General features: G+C 45.5%; 1 protein-coding gene across 1 annotated transcript in view; it reads left to right on the top strand.

Moving 5' to 3' along the window:
- LOC115089665 (inositol-tetrakisphosphate 1-kinase) overlaps positions 1–22,044 on the top strand; it is a 212,500-nt gene that overhangs the window by 65,991 nt on the left and 124,465 nt on the right. The gene's annotated exons all lie outside the window — the stretch shown is intronic.

Genomic DNA, 22,044 nt, shown 5'->3' with positions numbered 1-22,044 from the left:
TATTTTTACATGAAATATTAATGGAACAAGCTGAGGATAACATAGAAGAGGTGGTGTAGAGGGGTGAGGGAGGAGAGATACTGTGTAAAATGTTATGGGGAGCAGTGCATCGGGAGTAGGCTGGAAATGTTAAGAGGCTTGACATTATAATGCTGGAAGAACGATGTTTGTTTTTCATTTGCATGGCTTTCTGCTGGGCATTAAATTCCCCTTCCCACAGAATTTTAATGTCTGGTAGGGCTATGGTGCTTGGAGAATCACTGTAAAATGTAATTTTGCATTGAATTGCACTCTCAGATCTTAGATTTTAAGTTGGCAATGACAAAACGTTCTCTGAAAGATTTGAACAAGTGTTTCTTTGGGCCTGCATGTTTAGGCAATAAAAACTTTTTTTTTTTTAAAGAGCAATTTTGCATGAGAGCTGTTTTTATTCCATTTGTGGAGGCAGGCAGTCATTTGGTTAAGTTTTGTTGTCTGTGCTGTACACTTTTGACCCGGCACCAGTCAACTGCTTGGGGGGGGGGGGGGCTGAGAAGTAATGACCCGACTGACTCTGATTACGTCTTGTCTGCGTTACACGTCGTATCTGAGTTTGCACGGCACTGGCAGGATAAGAGTCTTGTGCATGGTAGCTGGACATCCTGCCACGTGAATTTACTCGTTAGTCACCTGACTAGAAGAGTCACTTCGGAAGCGGCGGAGCACCTGTTTCTGTGCCCTGTGTTCTTGGTGTGGTTGAAATGCTTCTTTGTGGGGGTAGAGGTATATGTGTCTGTATATGCTTGATAATTATATATATCTATATATAAACAAACACCCAATCAAAATAGAGAACACCTAAATAATGATATATATATATATATATAAATATTGCTATATACCATCCAAAAGAGAAAATATGTTTGCAATTAAACCGACTTCCAAAATATATGGTTTGTTTCCCGCAGCTGGAAACCCAACTATATGCCCTCTCTGGCAGCATTTTCACCTTTCCGTTTGTTCAGGGTTGAAATGCCTCTTAATTGTTAAATTTCATGCGGGAAAGACATGAGAGTGGGTAGTAGCTTAGGTCTTTGTGGCGAGACCCCTTGGTTCTTACCGGTTTTGGAATATTGCTTGCGTCTTCTCCCTGGGGATGGCCAGGCTGAGATCCGTTAGTTGCTGTTTTCAGCGAGCTGAGCGCATAGTTCCTTTTCGTAAGCTTTTCATTGCTTGAGGGAAGAGGTGAGGGTTACGTAGGGTAAAAAAATTTTTTTTTTAAATATGTGACACTCCCCCTCGTTGGGCATGTTTTTCTCTCAAGGTACGGGAGAGCACCTGTCTTCTTAAATAGTAAATGTTTTTATTAAGTAAAGAGCCTTTTAAACCTCTCCCCTCGTTCTGCCAGAGGGAATGTGATGCTCAAGGCAGTCTGCAGGTTGGTGGGGTTGACCCACCATGACAGAATCCGGCTCGGGCATTGGTGGTCCCCCCCCCCCCCCCGAGAGTGGAAAGTAAGCAACAAGCTGGTTGGAACTATTAAATAAAAAATAAATTCACCCGGTGATATTTCTCTTGGTGTGACTAGAGCTTACTGGATAGGTTTGAGCGGAGGGAGGTTGTGTGCCCGCACTGGGTATGTGTGAGGGGGGGGGGGGGGGAATTCAACTCATGTCCACAGGCTCATAAGCATGCTCTTTAACTACTTTGTCAGACTGCCCTCCAGCCGTTGGAGACATCTGTGACGGGAGGAGGGATCTGTTTGCAGATTTTATCACAAAATGCGCAGAGCTGCATCGTCTTCCATGGCGGGTCATCGTGTCATCCAGATCACACGGTAGCAGAGCAGATGATGGCAGATGAGCACCTGTTGACCTGCCCAGTCTGTCTGGCTCTTACTGTCTACACAGATCCAGCTAAGAATACCTCCCAGCTGTGGAGCCGTACAAGACTGACCCTCCTACAGGGTCTCGCTCCTTATCCGAGTCGGTTTTGTCGTCTTCCTCCTTTTGGTCCTCTGCAACTCTAGCCAAATGAGCATGCATGCTCCCTAACAACATGGCCCCCCTCAACCCATACTCTTAAGGCAGTTCTTACCACTGCCCTCTGTACCTTTCCCAAGCCGCAGAGGTCGAAAAGGATCCCCCAGTGTTTCACCATGCAAAAATGTTGCTTTAGCTTTATTCTCCATAATTTGTGAGCTAGTGTGCCCCAAACACTCTGTGCACTTTCCCTGGCTGTGAACTAAGCCCTTGTAAGGATCTGCCAGGGAGCCCGAGAATCGATGAGCTATTGTTTGAACGGGCCACGAAGGAGTGAGAGAATAGCTGGGTATGTGGGTATGGGGCATCTGAAATACTCTGCAAAATGGTATGTTTCTGTATATTTATTTAACATTTTTATATACCACAATTCATGTAGCAACGTTACATATCATTTCGGTTTACATTATAACAATAACAAGCATGTAAGAATGCGATTACATTATATACATATATGTATGTATATACTGTATGTGTGTGTGTGTGTGTGTGTGTGTGTGGGGGGGGGGGGCATTAACACACAGGTGCAAGCCTAGGGTGACAAATTCTGAAGATGCACGACAGCTAGGACCTTCCCCATCCTGCTGTCTGATTTCCAAGGGAAAATCCCCCTACCCAGAATCCTCTGCCTATGGGTGCCGTAATTTTAAATCCAGCCCTGTGCATTTGATGTGACTTTTGAACTTTTTTTTTTTTTTTCTTGGCCAGCTGTGTATAGTACAATACACCTATGTGTTTACTTCAACCCAACTGAGAAATGCATATAGAATGAAGTGTGTGGTGCTGTGTGTGTATATATGTGTAGAAATGTATATATGAAAAAACAATCACAGTTGTCAGATACCATTTAACCGTTACAGTCAATGTTAGGAAATCTTTCGAGACTGACAAGAAGAAGAATGCCCTTGAACTTACAGTAAGCATTCAGTATTTTATTATTTACTTTTGAGGACTGGATTTACTAAAGCTTTTTTTCCTCCATAGACACAGAATGAAGGGAAAACGACTTAGAAAAACAGGCTTTTGTTCTTTAAAATCAGACTAGCTTAAAAGTGCATTTCTTTTTTCCCCCTGAGGAAACCGTGTGTATTTGTGGTATGTATTTTGGCCCCAGGGAACCAGCTTTGACTGGTGGAGATAAAATATGCTTATGCTCCTTGTCAGGGCGTGGAGTCTTCTTGGCAGTGATCTACTTTATCAACCACTGTGTGTAAAGGCAGTTGGGCGAGACAGGACAGTTGGTTAATTTTGTCGTGCAAGGTGGCTGTTTCTCCTGTCTGGGGGTTAATAAGTAGTGAGGCGTGACATTCCTGGTCATGTTCAAAATGGGCATCGCTGCTTAAATGGAGTTTAGTCCGGGCCCGGATGATTCAGGCGGACTGTGTGCACTTGGCGAGATAAGCGATGGAATTGGGATCAGGGTAGACTTTATTGGAGACATCGATTTTGGTTTGCATGGCCTGTTTTCCTGCGTGCATGTGCTCATTTTCTGACTGGTTTTGTGCGTAGTTGGGGGGGGGGGGGGGTACAGTCTACTGTCATAGTATATTACTGAGAGGCACCTACCTAGGAAGATTAGTTTCAGGAATCGCTTTGCTCTGGATTTCTTAGGGCCCATTTCAGAGTTTTTTTGGGGGAGGCAGGCACACGTCCTCTGCATGGATGATCCCCCATAAATTGACCAGATCAGGCTTTCTCAGTAAATCTTTTATATAATTTAAATTGTTGATCAAGAAAGACTGATTTAAAGACAAACGGCTTGTTATCAACCAAGTGCATGGAGGCACAGGGGGTGAATTGAAGTGCCTTACCCAAGATCACAGACGCTCTCTTGAACTCAGGGTCCCAGTAGTCTAACCACTAAGCCTGCCTTCTTCCATCCTAAAAGGTGCATGCGTGCGTGTGTGTGTGAGCAAATGTCCATTAAAATAAAATGCACCGAAAATAAATAATCATTCCCAAAAAAGCATTGAATTAGCACAAGTTTGAAACTTGTGAGCAGTAGTGCGTTAGCACTTTAAACCCTTTAACTATTGTCTGTGCATCTTTTCTTTGCATTCATAATTCAACTTTCTTATACAACACAAAGAAATCTGTCTTACATTCGCTCCCTTCGTGGTTCGATCAGAAAGGACTGGGTATTCTGCTTAAGGAGTTTTTCTTAGGAAATCTAAATATCAGTGAGGAAGCAGGTATGCGGGGGGGGGGGGGGGGGGGGGATTGTGATTGGTCGTTTAGGAATAGAAGCACAATGGGGAGGTGGAAAAGGTAGATGGGATGGTGACCTTGGGGGTGAAGCTAAAACTGCAAAGATATAACAAGAATCCTGCATTGCATGATCCTGCAGTGTCCTCATCCTCTTCCTATATACGTTTCAAAACTAATTTAATTCTGTTTGGACTTTTGGATTGTCCAATTTAATTAAAAGTACTCCTGATGCTCTCATTACCCAGCGACAGTCTCTAGCCATTCAAGAGATTCATTGCCTTGGATCTATAAAGAGAGTATCCTTGGTACGTACACAGAATTTTACTAACCATAATTACATAGAAAAATAAGTGTGCAACATTGGGCACATGGTATCGGGCACAAAAAGTGTCTGAATTAGCACAATTTTGAAACTAGTGAGTAGTAATGCCAGTCATCGAGGCTTCATTGTAACCTGGTCTATCGCTGATTAATACCGTAAGTAGTGTTTAGTGCCCAAAAAAAAAAAATTTGTTGTTGGGTCATACCGAAGGTGGCGATGGTCTGTCTTATGCTTAGAGCAACCCCCAGACTGAATGTCCAGCTGTTTCAACAAGCACACGTTTGGATGTCCTATTTTATACATAGACTTTTGTTTCTGTTCATAGGTGACATTGACTGCTACCGATCACAAGGGAGAGCAGAATACTGAAATTTGCTTAGAAAATGACATGCTCAGTTCCCCCAGCACTTGCTTGGGTCATTGAGTGGACAGATGACCTTTGTCTTTTTTTGTGTTTATTTATTTATTTATTTCTCCCCTATTGGTCCTGCATGTTAAGTAATCTGCTGGTGGCTCTTAAGTTTTCATTGGGGTAAGGATGGCTGAAGTGGTTGGCATTATTCCTGCCCCTGAGCCCTACCATGAGCTTGACTCTCTCTTGCCCTTGCCCTGGCTCTCTAGGATTCTAGATTCAGCCAGTGCCTGTTTTGTACAAACAGAATTCTAACACCTTAAAAGATTTCCAGTGTCAGAATCGTACGCTTATCCACCCTAGCAGCCTGGTCTGCATGAAATTTTTCCCAGAGCAGAGAAAGAACAGTGTTCACTGTGACCCATTTAAGAGTTTGAAGTGAAGCATAAGGAAGGTTGACCCAGTGGCGCACAGAGTTGGCGGTGACTGGCTTTGCCCTTGCGTCAGAGGACAGCTTCCGATTCGTGGCTCCATGCTTGTACCACCAGACCATGCCCCTTTCCCTGCCTCGGCATGGAGTTGCCCGTTCAATATACAGGATGTAGGCTGCTCGTTTCTGCATGTTCCACTTGATTCGTGGTAAGAAAGGAAGAGAATTTGAGGGTCTGCCTTATCAGGAGTTTTTCAGGAGATGTGGAATGAAAGGAATCCCTCTGTAAATCAGGAGCATGGTTTATTATCGGGTAAATTCATTTGGCATCGGGCTCCTCTTTTTTTTTTTTCGGTTTATTTCCGGTCTTGGAAATGAGAACTTGGTTTTGGGTTGCCGTGATTATAGGTTCTTACTTGGCACCAAGATTATTCTTTCCTTTGCAAATTTTACATTAAGAATAAATAAAGGCAAAAGCAGATGGAAATCCTCATTCTAAAAGAGTTTTTTAGAATGAGGATTTCTGCCAAAAACAAATGGTCATTTTTCTATATGTTATAAATACTTTTAAGATATTATAGTAAAATAGTAATGACGGCAGAAAAAGACCAAAATGGTCCATCCAGTCTGCCCAGCAAGCTTCCCAAGGTAGTAACTGCCACTCTGTGCAGGTTACCCCCAAGCTTTTTTATTCATTCCCATCCTCTAGCCTTTAGGGATCCAGTGTTTATCCCATGTGTCTTTGAAATCCTTCACTTTTTTAGTCTTCATCACTTCCTTCGGGCATTCCAAGAATCCACCACCCTATCCGTGAAGAAATATTTTCTAACATTGATTCTAAGTCTTCCACCCTGGAGTTTCAAATCATGACCCCTAGTTCTACTAAATTGTTTCCAATGGAAAAGGCTTGTTGATGACCATGGATCATTAAAACCTTTCAGGTATCTGAAGGTCTGTATCATATCACCCCTGCTCCTCCTTTCCTCCAGGGTGTACATATTCAGGTTCTTCAACCTCTCCTCATAAGTCATTCGATGGAGACCACCCACCATTTTGGTCACCCTTCTCTGGACCACCTCCATCCTGTCTCTGTCTCCTTTGAGATATGGTCTCCAGAACTGAACCCAGTACTCCAGGTGAGGCCTTACCAAGGACCTGTACAAGGGGATCATCACTTCCCTTTTCTTACTCTATATTCCTCTCTCTATGCAGCCTAGCATTCTTCTGGCTAGAGGATGGAAATGAATAAAAAAGCTTGGGGGTAACCTGCATGGAGCGGCAGTTACTACCCTTAACAGAAACAAGGGGGTAACCTGCACAGAGTGGCAGTTACTACCTTGGGAAGCTTGCTGGGCAGACTGGATGGACCATTTTGGTCTTTTTCTGCCGTCATTACTATTTTACTATAATATCTTAAAAGTATTTGTAACGTATAGAAAAATGACCATTTGTTTTCATTTGTTTTTGGCAGAGAGAGAGGAGTTATTTAGAACGAGGATTTCCATCTGCTTTTGCCCTTATTTATTCTTAATGTAAAATTTGCAAAGGAAAGAATAATCTTGGCGCCAAGTAAGAACCTATAATCACGGCAACCCAAGGCCAAGTTCTCATTTCCAAGACCGGAAATAAACCGAAAATTATGCAGGGCCGCAGTATTTCGTAATAATTGCAGCCTCTGGATTCCAGCCCCTGTGATTTCCAGATATAGGGAATTATTTGTGAATGTTCGATATTCTGCCTTTTCCCAAAGTTGGTCTCAAGGCGGATTACAATAAATTTAAATGAACAGCGTCAATAGAACAGCTTATGGTCAAATTATAGTAGTCGATCAGAGTTAAAACCAAAGCAGTGAAGAGGGCCATAACATCTGGCTTCTCTATTTTTTTTAAAATCTCAATCTACGAATCACGTGCAAGACATAAAAAATTGACTTAGTAATAGTAGAGACTTGTTTTGCCACTGATTAGGAGCAATCCAAGAAAACCCCTTAATATTTTTGTTAATTCTAATAATGGGGGTCTCAGTATTATTCATTTTGGGGGCAAATTTAATTTCTGAGGCTTGCCTAGTAACCCAAATAAGCCTCTGATTTATGTGGGTTCCCTTTCAGCTTATAAACCAGTGGTCCCCAAACCTGTCCTGGAGGGCCACCAGCCAGTCGGGCTTTTGGGATATCCACAATGAATATGCATGAGAGAAAATTTGCATGTTATGGATGCAGTGCATGCAAATTTTCTCACATGCATATTCATTGAGGGTATCCCAAAAGCCCGACTGGCTGGTGGCCCTCCAGGACAAGTTTGGGGACCACTGTTATAAAGGGTTAACTAATCAGCAACTCCATCTAAGCAGTCCTTCAGTTTTACAAAGTTCACATTCGGGGTTTTGAAACGAAGCAGCGGCCTAAGTATCAGCAGCATAAAAAGACCTTCTGCAGGCCGCATCCCTGCACTAGAGTAGCCGATAAGTTGAACAATAGCGGCGAAAGTATCCACATCCTGGAGGGAACCCCACAAGTCATTTTCTTCACATCTAAAATGTACTCGCTCCACTTAAGCGTGAAATATCTATTCGGCAGAAATGACTGAAACGAATTCACGGAAATGTTTCGTGACCGTGCTGTTGTCATCGACCGTCAGAGCTTTGTTCTTTGGTTAACTGTGAGAGGTCTGACAGTTTTTTCATTCCATCTTAATCACAAAAAAATATTTTTTTAAAAAGTGTTTTCTGTGTATACTAATAAAAGTCATTTAAATCTCGCAAGGTTTCGGGCTTGTTTTTTCGGCAAGGCGGGCTTGTTCTTTCATAACTTCCTGGTAACCCTGTTTTTAGCCCTTAATCTGACTATGGGGGGGTCTTTCCATTGATCTTTGCCACTCAGCACTTTTAAAGAATTACGCTGAAGTACCTCCAGCCCATCTGTCTTTTCTAAAAATTCATCAAAATTGTAAAACATTTCTTACCAGCAAATTCGTGTTTTGTTTTTTTTTATATTAGCAATTTTATCTTTAAAGCAATTAGCAAACTCCTCTGCGGTCAAAGTGCCTCAGCCCAGGGGCTCGAGATTTACAACCATTGCTCGGTGATTGTACCTGAGAGTCTGCTTTTAACAGTCCTGCGTCAGGGGCTGCTGTTGCCAGGGCTCGCTCTCTCTGCTTACTCTTGAAAGATGCTGGTCTTGCACGTGAGAGCTCCGGATTTTGGCCGTGTGACTTCAATGGAAGGGGACACACGGACAAGCACAAAATATACAGCATTCATAACATTTAGTCATCGCCTTGCCCGTTCATGCGCCTTCCGGATGTAAACTGGTTCCGGCAGTGTTCGAAAAGGAGAGCGTGGCAAGGGGAGGGATGCCACGGGGGGGGGGGGGGGGGGGGGTTGATCTCAGGTGACAAAGGGGGAAAAAAAACAAATAGACAGAGTCCTGCTTGTGAATGTACCATGCTCAAAAACCTCATCCACAATATGTATTTGTTTCAAATGTGTGAGCGACTAAAACTTTAACAGCAATGGACTTTCATGGAAAGCTGCAAAAGGCTATGTGTATACCTAAAGGTATCTACTGCACCCACGCTGCATAGAGTTAATCATTAGTCCCAAAACATTGTTTTAAGGACTTTTTTTTTCCTAAAGTGATTGAAAATGAATAGAAGCAAGATTATTTCCCTTCTATATTCAGACTCAAATAACTTTTATTGGCACAATTATTTTACACGTGTTGTCAAATAAAACGGAGCACCGTGTTGCAAGATATTATCTCTGCTTCCGGGTATTCTCTTGTGTACATTTGCTCCTTACTTCTTCATGTTGGATCAACAGTCTGTGTGTCCTTACAGGAGAACAAAATACAGGTGAGAAAAATGTCAACTATGTCAGATGGATAAAAGCGATCTTGGCTCTAATGTAGGCTCTTCTGTTACCAATGACACACAACACTGCTAATGCCTTTTTTTTTTTTTTTTTTAACTTACGAATCACAGACACGCACATAATACTTGGACCATTCTTTAAACACCCAAGTACTTGAGCACCCGTGGTATTGCTTTAAGTCCAAAGCTAATTCCTAATGTGCAAAAGGAAGGTGTTTCGATGACCTTCTGTATTAAATACACCTCCACTGTTAAAACCAAATGATGCTAAATGAGTGCATTCCAGTTTATTTCAGTACCGAGTCCCGTGGATTCAGCAGTCTGCAGCCATCCTGCCATCTTCCTCCATTCTTGAAATGAGGTAGTCGTGCACGAACAGAAAAAGACCAAACGGCCCCATCCAGTCTGCGAAGGACACATCTCAGCTGCCAGCTGTAGAGCATGACCACTTGTACGGTATCGCTCCTTATCGAAGATGATACTACTGGTCATCGTTCTTTCTACCTCATGGGTACATAAACATGCAAGATCCCCTATTTAGTTCACATCCAGCCCTCCTCTCTTCCTTCCCATGTTTAACCACAAAGCTTTTAATGATCTAAATAGCCATCAATACTGGCCTTGCTTTGCCCCAACATCTGACATCCTAGGTCCCTGTGGCCTTTCCACCACTAATCTGCCACCCTGACCTGATCGATATGAGGAGCGCAGAGCCTGCCACACTAAGCACGGGCTCTACATTTCTTAAGTGTACCTTTCATGGGACCAGCAAGCGGCAATAAATAATGGACGCCGTTTCTATCACATCAGAGGCTGGGGAAAACCTGACAAGAAAAGGATCTCATTTCCACAGGAAACCTAAGCACTGTGCAGCCATGTCAGAGCAGGAGAAAGTATCTTTCCGCTGCGTGCCATGGCATCTGTTGTGCTTTAGTGACAAATAAACGAGGGTAAAGTCTTTAAGAATCAATTCTCCCTTGAAACCACTCATGTTGGTCGGCTGCAACTAATGTGAATTGGGATATTAACATATTTATTTTATGTTTGATCTTTATTGAAAAATAAAAATAAAATTACCTTTTTTTTTTTTGGATGGGGTGAAGGGTGGAGTTTTGGGACAATGATTAAGACAAGGGAGGGAAGAGTTTTAGAAAACGTAAGTGCCTGCCAATATTCTTAGGAGGTGGTGGTGATGTGGAAGAGAGAATTGCTCATAGCTGCTTCGCTTACCTTGTTTTTGGGGGTTTTTTTTTTTACTCTTGATTTTTTTTTTAATTGATTTTTTTGCCAAGGTTTCTTTTGACATCATTTCCCCTCCATTTTCTCCCATCTTCTGCAGCCCGATGGCTGCTGCTGCACCTCCCCACCCTTGTCCCTCCTCTGGTTCTTAGCTGGCCCCAGATGCTGAATTTTAGGTACCCAAGTGAGGTGGCACGTGGATTTTATTTTTTTTCAGCCCTGCATTAAGGCGTCCTCTTGAGTTAAACATGGCTGGTGTAATGCCTAGGTTCTCTGTGGAAATGAGATCCTGTTTTATTTTGCATTTATTTTTTTCACCATTTCTGCTAGTGCAACATTTGTTTCATCGCAACAGCAGGAAGTGTTGGCTATGTAGAGAGCTTATAGCTGCTGTCTTTTAGAGAGAGAGCTGGAGGCTGTTGGTTAAAGCTCAGATTTTCCTTTCTGCTGGAACCTCCATGGCTTGCTGTAAAATAAGCTTGGATCTTTTTGCAGTAGGTATGGTATGATGCACAAATATAGAAGATCGATCTGTTCCTGTTCCTTCCCCCCCCCCCCCCCCCCAATGTAACAAAAATGCAAAAATTGCACTGAAGTTTGACAAGAGCAGGGTAGGGCTGAGCATGCATGGGACATGATGCGTTACTGCCTCAAGCTCCTTGGGGCGTCTGTTCCAGTGTCGCACAGCTCTTTGCCTGCACAGCCACCATGGCCACCTAGAATGGAAGAGCAGGTACGGGGGGGGGGGGGGCATTAGCATGGCAGAGGTTAATTGGTCAGGGCAGGTATGGGGGGCGGATGTGAAAGGTAAAGGGATAAAAGGGAGTAGGCAAGGGAGAGGTCGACCATTTGAATGCGGCAGGAGGAAGGGGGGACAGCAGACGTGAACACCTTCCCGCCGCACCCTTGCCGAGTAGCATAGAGGAGTGGGGCCGGCATAGGATTTTGTCGTCCCAGTAGGAAGGGGCGGCAACTCACCAGCCAAAAGGAAGACGATAAAGTTAGCAGGGAGCTCAGGCGCCATTAGGTAGTGCGCACCTGGGCTGGTAATGGGCATTAGTTTTAGTACCCAGACCAGAAATAACAGGGTGACTGGAGAATGAAGGACCCAGGCTAGGAATGCGGCTGTCCCAGGCAACTTGCCTGCTGTGGCTTGAGGCTGGGGGCTACAAGGTGAATAATGGTGATGAAGATAGTATCAGTACAGTTACACAGTAAAAGTCTCCTCCTCGGCAGTGAGTGTTGCATTATGAGAGATGCTGGAAGCTGTGGGCTGATTTCTCCTTTGTCATGAAGGTCCGGTGAGAGGGGTAGAAGTAAGCAGAGCCGATGCTAGCTTTTTTGTTCCCCCCCCCCCGATTCATTCAGTGTCTGTCCCAGGCCCATCAAATAAAGCCCAGTTCTGTCCTGCAAGCTATATTTAAAAAAAACCAAAAAACTGACACACCCACCCCAGAACTCATGGATAGGGAAGGGTATGACGTACCCTAGGCAAACCTTACAGCCTTGCACACACGCCACCTCCCCCCACACCCTTTACAAACACAATTAAATTATGCATTAACATGAAAAAGAACATTCAAAAGTACAGTCTTCTGAGGCAATAATAACACATACAACATGCATATTATATTTACATGCATTCCTGTGCTACGAACTAGAAAACTCTGCAAAGAAGACACCTGGAATTCCTATGGAATTAGACTTTTTATAATACATATTGGGTATGACATTGACCTTCAAAAAGCCATGAATAAACAGAATTACCATTACAATACAATAAACCTCCCATACAAAAACAACCCTAACAATCTTATCTATGACAAGGCAACACCTCATATATTACACCAGGTCCTAGAACACCAATAAAACTCTTATTATGGAAACCAGGCTGCTATAGATCCCGACACAGAAATTTACATGCCAGCAAAATACCTCATCTCGGTCACATATGCAGAACACAGAGAGACCCTGACCAAATACAGAATAAAGAGATCAGAAAGTATAAACCGAAACATGCTGGGAAGAACTGAACTGCAACCCACTACAAGCCAGCCTCTGTATGCAGAGAAACACTGAAAAAAACAGGAACATTAGCATTCTTCATAAAACATCAAATAATAAAATCAAGAAATATAAAACATCAATCATAATAGTAAAATCATATTCATAAAAAGAATAACTATTTCAAACCAGTTAGAGTAGAATATCCAAAATTTCCCAAATACCAATAAAATATTTCAAAACATCTGATGAATAAAAAATCCAATAATTAAAAAATGTTCTATTTCCTAGCGTGTAGCCAGATGGACTCAGAACAAGTGGGTATAGTGTGCTCGTGCTAGCAGTTGAAGACGGATCTGACGTCAGCACGGGTACATATACCCCCACAGGAAGTGAGGCAATTCAGTAATTTCCGTCTCCAAAGCAGTTTGGAGAGCCTGCACGCTCGCTGAGCGTGTTTCCAATCTACTTTCTACTTTCTATATTAAGGGGTAGCATGGCCGAGAGGTCTAAGGCCCTGGGCCACGCACCCAGATGTTTCCCGCTTCCTGAAAGGAGTCAAGCACATTCGTCCGCCACTGAAGTGGCCAGTGCCCCTGTGGAACCTCAACATAGTTCTGGATTTCCTCGCGGGATCCACCTTCAGACCCCTTCGGGGCCTGTCTCTCTGTTCTCTAACTTTGAAGATGGTGTTCTTGCTGGCTGTGTGTTCAGCACGCCGCATCTCGGAGCTACAAGCGCTGTCCTGCCGTGATCCCTTCCTTAGAATCACTCCAGAGGATATCCATCTTCCCACGGTTCCATCCTTCTTGCCTAAGGTAGTCTCACAATTTCATCTCAACCAGACCATATCCTTGCCAACCACGGCGGGTCTGAAGAAATCAGAAGAAGGGCGTTTGCTACGCCATCTCGACATTGGGAGATTGCTGCCCAGATACTTGGAAATGACAGAAGAGGTACGAAAAACGGACCATCTGTTCGTCCTGCACAGCGGGAAGAAACATGGTGAAGCGGCCTCTTGGCCCACCATCGCTCGCTGGCTTAAAGAAGTTATCAGAGCGGCCTCCGTAGAGGCCGGGAAATCACCGCCTCTACAAGTCAAGGCTCATTCTACCAGAGCCCAAGCAGCATCTTGGGCAGAGTCTAGGATCCTGTCGCCTGCAGAAATATGTAAAGCGGCGACATGGTCCTCCCGCCATACCTTCTCCAGGTTTTATCGTCTGGATGTCCAGGCCAGGGAGGACACGGCATTTGCGAGGGCAGTCCTACGCGGTCCTCAGGCAGCCTCCCGCCCAGTCCAGGAGTAAAGCTTTTGTACATCCCACTTGTTCTGAGTCCATCTGGCTACACGCTAGGAAATGTTGAGATTACTTACCTGATAATCTCGTTTTCCTTAGTGTAGACAGATGGACTCAGCATCCCACCCAGCTGCCTGTATATATTGGTTTCACCGATTCAAGGTAAGCCTTATCACTTCTTACATGAGAGCGTCCCCTTCACCAGGTGTCGAAGCCTTCCGGTTGGGAATGCTGGTGGTCTCCAGCTCCTATCAATCGGTCAGGGGAATCCTGTTTCACTATTTCATTGATCGTCAGTACACACATCCATAACAGCTTTTGCAAGGAAGATTACTGAATTGCCTCACTTCCTGTGGGGGTATATGTACCCGTGCTGACGTCAGATCCGTCTCCAACTGCTAGCACGAGCACACTATACCCATTTGTTCTGAGTCCATCTGCATACACTAAGGAAAATGAGATTATCAGGTAAGTAATCTCAACATTCCTCCCCCAAAAATAAATATTTCGAAAGAGCAGAATCATCAAATTACACCCAATAATTATAACTAATAAGGATTAAAAAATCTTCTGTGATCTTCTGATTTCCAGCCACCCTGAGGGGAGGTAGGGCCGCACAAATTTTATCTTCTTTCTCACACACTCCCTCACAGATACATATTGTTTGTGTGTGTGTGTGTGTATATATATTAAAATTTGGCGTACGTGTACGAGCGGGAATTGTATCTTATGACATGCACGCATGTTATAAAATATCCCCATCCATGTGCACGCCGGGAACCACATGCAAATGGATGCCCGTGTGCTTGTTCGAAAATTGACCCCATAGGCTCTCTCACAGACACACACACATGCACACAAACACAGGCTCTTAGGCACACACTGGCTTTCAGTCACTCACACGTGCATACAAGCTCACGTACATTCACATGTCCTGCTGTCTTCGGGCCGTGGCGGGATGAGCTGCACCACGGCCCCACGGGCCTTCCTGCTTCATTGGAAGCGGAGAAAGGGAAGCTGTGCACGGGTGCATGCACAACAGAAAACCCGGGCCTCTCACTTTCAGCCACCGGCGGGTTGAGCACCAGCGGTCTATAGCCTCTCTTCTTCAGCTGCTGGCGGGTTGAGTACCAGTGACCAGCAGCCTCTCTTGCTGCTGCTGGCCTGCCCCCCCCAGGTGTGCCACCCCGTGCAACTGCACTGTATGCAGACATGGTCGCACCGGGCCTGGAGTTGAGCTCAAGTTGGAAGTGCCAGAGAGCTGGTGGGGAAGGGGTGGAACATAATCTGCCTTTTTCTTCAGGTTGAGCTGGGTGTTGCTACTTCCTGTGCCCGACTGCAGACTCCATAGGTCCAGGTGCTGTTCTCTGCTACAGGCAGGTGCCAGATTTAGGCACAGGCAATACAGGCACATGCCCTGGGCCCCAAATTCTGAAGGTGCTCAAAAACTGGGATTCCCCCCCCCCCCCCCCCCCCCAATCACTGCTCTCTAGTTTCCATGGGAAGGAGAAGAGGGGAACCCCCTTGCCTTAAGTCCTCTCCCTTTAGAGGTTCTGCTGACCATCGGTTTCATGGATCCTGCAGCCGGCATAGGCCTTTCACCACCACAGCACCCGCTAGTGCCTGCTCGCACAGATGGTGTGGATGCCCGTGAACGTAGGCTTGCCTTTGCTAGCCCAGCACTGCACTCCCACCACCCCCATTCATCACGGCCCAGAGTACTGCAACGGTGGGGGTGGGTGGGGGTCACAAGCCAGATGGATGGCTATGACCAGGGCAGAAGTCATTTTCTTGCGGAAAGAATGCCTGCAAAAATCCTCAAGCTTGCAGCCTGACCCTCGCTTTTTATTTCTGCCCTTTGTCGTCCTATCCCTGGTTTACTGTTCGACTTGATCAAGCTCTTCCAGTCTGAGAAGTAAAACGTGTTTAGTCACCGAGGGCTCTCCTTTGGAAGTGACATATTGGGGACCCCCCCCCGCCCCACTCCGGGAATCCGCCTTCCTCGGTTTCGATCGTGAATGCGGTCTCCGTTAGCCCCAGCTTCGGCGTTCACAGGGTAATAACGCCAGCCGGCGCTTAGAGGCGAGCAGTGAGCGTGAGGTTTGCTTAATTTGCCGTAGATAGACTGCAGAGCATGTGTGTATACAGTCGCCTCGGCGGACAGTCATTTCTTAAACGGTATTCTCGGCAAATCATGGCCGGTATTTATGGAAGCTGTCATGCTGGTTTACTGCTAGCTGCTGCTGCTGCCGAGTGCGGCGTTGTTTGCAGGAGCTGACATAGCAACAGGCCGCAGTGGCCTGGCTGAGAAGCACTGGGCGCCATGCCGAGCCCTGGAGGAGAGAGCAAGGTCGGCCACGTGAAGTAAACACACGGCGCGGGGGGGGGGGGGTTCGGTTCACTTTGCAGGTTTCTCATGCATCCCCCCCCCCCCCCCGGGGTTCAGTTCACTTTGCAGGTTTCTTATGCACCCCCCCCCCCCTCCCCAATTTCCGCCCTGACTGGCTCTCTTTCTCTTTGCTATCACTTTTCAGCACGATAACTGTTGTGTGGATGCACAGGTCTGGGAAGGGCTGGATAACGAACATTGCATCCTTCCAGTCCTTTTGAAGAGTCTCTTGCAGGTGGAGGTGCACGCTGTCTCCAAGCGCAAACGAATTCGGTATCATGACATTTTGTGGTGTTTGAAAAATTTAAATCAGACGTTTTTTTTTTTTTGTTTTTTTTTAGAGTCCGAAAGTAATGCAGCTAAAGCCTTACAAGTCCCTTGTCAGCCTGAGGTGGGGCATCATATAAACTGAAGCAGAATCCTCTGGATGGCTTTTCAGCGAACATTATTTATAGCAATTTTACTCTGCAGCGAGCCTGAGCTTGTGCTTTGCTCCCCAGTGCCCTTTGGCTCATAGCAGCGAGATTCAACTGGAAAGCAAGTTAATTGGCAGAGAGGCGAGCTTTCCCAGGGAAGACTGCTGGAAAGGGTCAGAGGGCGACGAGGCTGCGCTCTGGGAAGCCCTGCAGCACCCTTTGTAAAACGTGTAAGCTCCCCCCTGTGCTCCCCTCGCCCAGCACCGAGCTCCAGGAGCTGGTGTGAACCGTGGTTTTTATTATCTGTCGCCAAATTATAATTCTGTGGTGTGAAGCTTCATCTGTAGTGTTTTTGCCCGGCTGAGAGGGCGCTGTGCACAACGCACAGCATAGATCACTGGTCAGCGGTGCTCAAGCCAGTTCTCCGGACGCCTCTAGCCAGTCAGGTTTTCAGGATTACCCACAACACATGTGCACGAGATGTCCGGCCTTCTGAGGGGTGGGAACGTGCTTTTCCGGTTGCAGGCCCCACTCTCGGGCACTTTCTCCTGGAGCAGTTACTGTGCTTTAACAGATTCAGCACAGTTTAAGAACGCCTTAAAGACGTTTTTGTTAAAGGCAGCATTTGGAGAAAAAGAAGCTATGGTTTTTGCTCAAGCCAGAAATATGTTTTTGGGTATTTTTTTAATATGTTTTATTATGTTTTTAGTTTTCTTGTTTTAATTTGTGTTTTTATGTATTTGTATGTTCTGCTGAATTAGTCTGGCGATTTTTAGCTTAATTTTGCTTGGATTATGTATGTTTTATGGAATCCGTTTTGATCTGTGGAATATGCAAAATATAAACCTTTTCCATGAAGATGTCTCATGCGTATTCATTGCGAATATGCTGCGAACCTGACTGACTAGGTATGTCCCTAGGACTGGGTTGAGAACCTGTGACACAGATAAACACACGGGACATGGCAAGACAATTCTGCAATTTCATTCATCATGATCACAGGGCCCGATCTGCTATACGGTTTTCGCATTTTCTGTTTTATGGGGAAAATTCTCAGTACATAGGCTCTTTAACGCTCTGATCTGGCACCCCAAATGGAGGTGGGTGGGGAGAAGCAGGGGCGGTGCTAGCTTTTTTGCTGCCCTATACAAACAGTTACTATGCTGTCCCCCCCCCCCCCCGCCATTCATTCATTCTCTGTCCCAGGCCACCAAAAAAAAATACCCTGCTCCCTTCAGTGATACAAACTTTTTAAAAACTGGCACCATCCCCCCTCCCCCCCCCCCCCGAACCCATGGCTGGTGCAAGGGTATTTAGTGCCCTAGGCGAATCTTATAGCCTTGCACTATGCCCCATCCCCGCCCCATTCCACACACAGTTAAAGAGTTATGCATTTATATTTTACATGAAAAATATCAAAGTACAGTATTCTGAGGTAAAAATATCACTTACATTATATTTACATGCACTGCTGTGATGCCAACCAGAAATCCCTCTAAAAAAGACACTTGGAACTGATATGATATTAGGCCTACCTGGGGTGTGTGTTGGGTGTGTGCTTGACCCTCTGAAAGCCCAAAATCACTAATGCACTTCCTATTAGGAAAATGCCTCACCTCAGTCACACATGCAGAACATAAAAAGATCCTCACCAAATACAGAATAGACCAACCCTAAAGTAGAAATACAAATGCGCAAACAAAAACTGAACTGGAAACTGCAAGGAGCCAGACACTATGCAGTGCAACAATGAGAAAACAGAACCATTACCATTCCTCTAACATCAAACAATAAAACCAAGAAATAAATATATAATCATAATACTAAAAACATACTAATAATATCATTTTAAAACGCTGATGAATAAAGGATCAAATAATTAAAAACTCATATACAAGTTTTTTTAAATGACCCAAACAGCAATAAAATATTTCAAAACAGCAGACGCAGCAAAGAACACCTGAAAAAAAAAAGCTAAAAAGGATTTTAAAAATTCACACTCTCCATACTTGGGGGACACACACACACACACACACACACACCATTCTCTCTCTTTGTCTCTCTCACCCCCCCTCCCCCCAGACAAGCTCCTGTCCCACACACACCCCAGGTAGATTCCCATTCACAACCACCCAAATCCCAGGCAGGCTCCCATTCTCATACACACATTCTCTGCTCATCCCAGGAAGGCTTCCATGCATACATGTACACATATACACACACCCCCCCACCCAAGGCAGGCTCCCATTCTCTCTCTCTCTCTCTCACACTCACACACACACACACATCCCAAGCAGAATCTCATTCTCTCTCTCTCTCTCTCTCACACACACACACACACATCCCAGGCAGAATCCCATTCTCTCTCTCTCACTCACACACACACACACATCCCAGGCAGAATCCCATTCTCTCTCTCTCTCTCACACTCACACACACATCCCAGGCAGACTCAAATGAAAACAATATCCCCCCACCATCACCACACAACTCTCACATCACCTATAAGCATGTTAGAGACCTTGGAGTAATACTAGATAATCGACTGAACCTAAAGAAAATGGTCAACACAACATCCAGAGACTGCTTCTACAGACTACAGGTTCTAAACCTGTAGTCTGTAGAAGCAGACCTGTGCGCGCGATTCAGTATGCAAATTAGGCCCGGTGGTAAAAGGAGGCGCTAGGGACACTAGCGCGTCCCTAGCGCCTCCTTTTGGACCGGAGCGGCGGCTGTCAGCGGGTTTGACAGCCAACGTTCAATTTTGCCGGCATTGGTTCTTGAGCCCGCTGACAGCCATGGGTTCGGAAACTGGACGCCGACAAAATTGAGCATCCGAGGGCCGACTTCACATTTTTTTTTTTGTTACTTTTGGTAACTTACGGGACCTCTTACTTAATATCGCCATGATATTAAGTCGGAGGGAGCACAGAAAAGCAGTTTTTACTGCTTTTCTGTGCACTTTCCCGGTGCACGAAGAAATTAGCGCCTACCTTTGGATAGGCGCTAATTTCTGAAAGTAAAGTGTGCGGCTTGGCTGCACATTTTCCTTTCCGAATTGCGCGGGAATACCTAATAGGGCCATCAACATGCATTTGCATGTTGTGGGCGCTATTAGGTTCGGGGGGGTTGGACACGCGTTTTTGGCCCCTTACTGAATAAGGGGTAACGCTAGCGCGTCGAAAACGCGCGTCCAATAGAGGGTTAACAGTGCGCTCCATCGGAGCACACTGTACTGTATCGGCCCGATTGTGTCTAGAACTGCTTGTCGGTAAGGCTAAGTCTAAGTAGGTGAAAGACACATCAGGGGAGGGGAAGATCTGAGAAGAGGGGGCTGAGCATCTCTGTTTGCTTCTCTCTTCGTGTCCCTGGACACTGGAGGAGCACATCCCCCACAGAGCCACTGCCCTGCTCAGATCTGCCCTGGGCAATGAGTAATTGCCCAGGGCAATTACTTACTGCGCCCATGAGTAATGTGCTGAAGTATTGTTTGCCTCGGTTAAGCATGACGACGGAGTCTTACGCTGATGCAATTGGCAGATTTTCAAAAACCCTTTTGTGAAAGGAAGTGTGGTGAGTGGTTTGGAAGAGTACCGGCTCTGCGAGGACGTGAAGCAGACTTCCCCGCTTTTATTTATCCTTGTCTCTGTCCTGTGTGACCCTGCAGCCACCTTCTCAGCTGCAGTTTTGTGAGCTTTTTTTTTTCTTTTTGTTCTACCTGGAAATCAAAACTTGTACCCTGCTCGGTGGGGGTAACTTCCCTTAACAGAAGGCATGGGGATATTACCCTTAATCAATAAGCAACTGCAACATCGCTCTCAACTTTGATGGGGGGGAGGGGAGGGGACCCCAAATTTTACGGTCTGAGGTACTGATAAGCATGGGGAGGGGGAGGGGAGGGGAGGGGAGGTAACCTGCTAGGTGCAGCAGTTATTACCCTTAACAGAAGGCACGGGGATTACCACCCTTAACCAATATAATAAGCCTTGTTGCTTTTGATGCAATATCAGCATCGCTCTCCGCTTTGACCTCTGTTGGATCTCTGTTGGATGGGGGGGGGGGCTCTCCGCTTTGACCTCCGCTTGGACCTCTGTTGGATGGGGGGCGGGGGGCGTGGGGAATTGGATTCAGACGACAACCAGTACGGGCCTCGACTTTAACAGTATGGAGTACTGACACTCAGACATATGAGAAAATGCACAGGCCAAGACCAAAAGCAAAAACACACCAAGCAGCATTCTCTGAATTTTCAAGAAGTCTCACCCGGTGAAAATGTTGCTAGCCGTAAATTTTTTTTGATGGGTTTGACAGCTGCTTGGTTTTGATTTGCAAATATTACTGCCCTTATCGTAAGGCTTGGGGGTAACCGGCACGGAGCGGCAGTTACTACCCTTAAGGGAAACACGGGGGTAACCTGCACGGCACGGCAGTTGTCTCCATTGAGAAACTTGCTGGGCAGACCGGACGGACCATTTGGTCCTTTTTTTTTTTGCCGTCATTACTTATGTTACTTTTGGAAACTTGTAGCAGAAATATCTTAATTCTGGCACCTGTAGCCTCCAGCGCAAGATGGAGAATTGACATGAAACATAACAAATTCCTTGGAAAACCTGTCGCACCATGGAACTTAGTTGATGACCCTTAACTCCTGGGTTTCGTGGTGCTCAAACATTGCAGTAACCAAAGAACTGCTTCTACGTGGGCACAGGGCAGGGTTACGACAGCCAGAACTGTGTATTTTCCCATTAAGAGTGTGATTCATCCATGAGGGGGAGAAAGTCTTATTAATTTGCCTTCTTAAGTGCGTGTGTGCGTTGGATTTAATTACTCGCCTTTCCAAAACAGCCTAAGCTGTATCAGCGGAGGTGGTGGAAGTAATTTGACCCACCCCACGAGGAGCCATCGGTGGGGAAAAATGGGATTTGACCCCTGACTACCTTGGTTCTCGGCCCACGCTGCTCTAAATACTAGGTTACAAACAAATATTGGTTTAGTCTTAAATGCCTCATGAACTCACAGGTTAGGCATCAGTGTATCTGATTCAGTTCATCCTTCTGTAAGAGTCGGGTGTGACCTACACGCGATGTTCTGCATTAAAATTGGTCCATTAAATGTCGCCTGTACGATCAGAATTCTAGAGGAATGTCTTCCTGCTTCCGAGGGCCGTGCTGCGCCGGGACATTGTAGAAGTGGAATTGGACAGGCGATCAGAGGCAGAAAAAGAAAACTTAGAAGAAAATACTACCTCCAAAAGGAGCAGCATACTTTCAGAGCAACCCAGGAATAATGTGAATCGGGCATGGATCTATATTATAAGGAAAGGGGGTAAGGTTGGCTGTGCTCCCTTAAATAGGTAGTCATTTTTCCATATTATCAGAATTTGGGCTGTGCTCTTCCATGCATCTCTTTACTGGTTGATGCACAGAGTGCTGATGGTGCTCACGTACCTTCAGATTCCCAGGCATGCACAGAGGTGTGAAGGTGAGCGGAGAG

Source organism: Rhinatrema bivittatum, chromosome 4, assembly GCF_901001135.1.
Source record: "Rhinatrema bivittatum chromosome 4, aRhiBiv1.1, whole genome shotgun sequence".
In the NCBI taxonomy this organism is placed as follows: domain Eukaryota; kingdom Metazoa; phylum Chordata; class Amphibia; order Gymnophiona; family Rhinatrematidae; genus Rhinatrema; species Rhinatrema bivittatum.
Note: the sequence above shows the minus strand (reverse complement) of the source record. Positions and strands in the feature narration are given on the sequence as shown.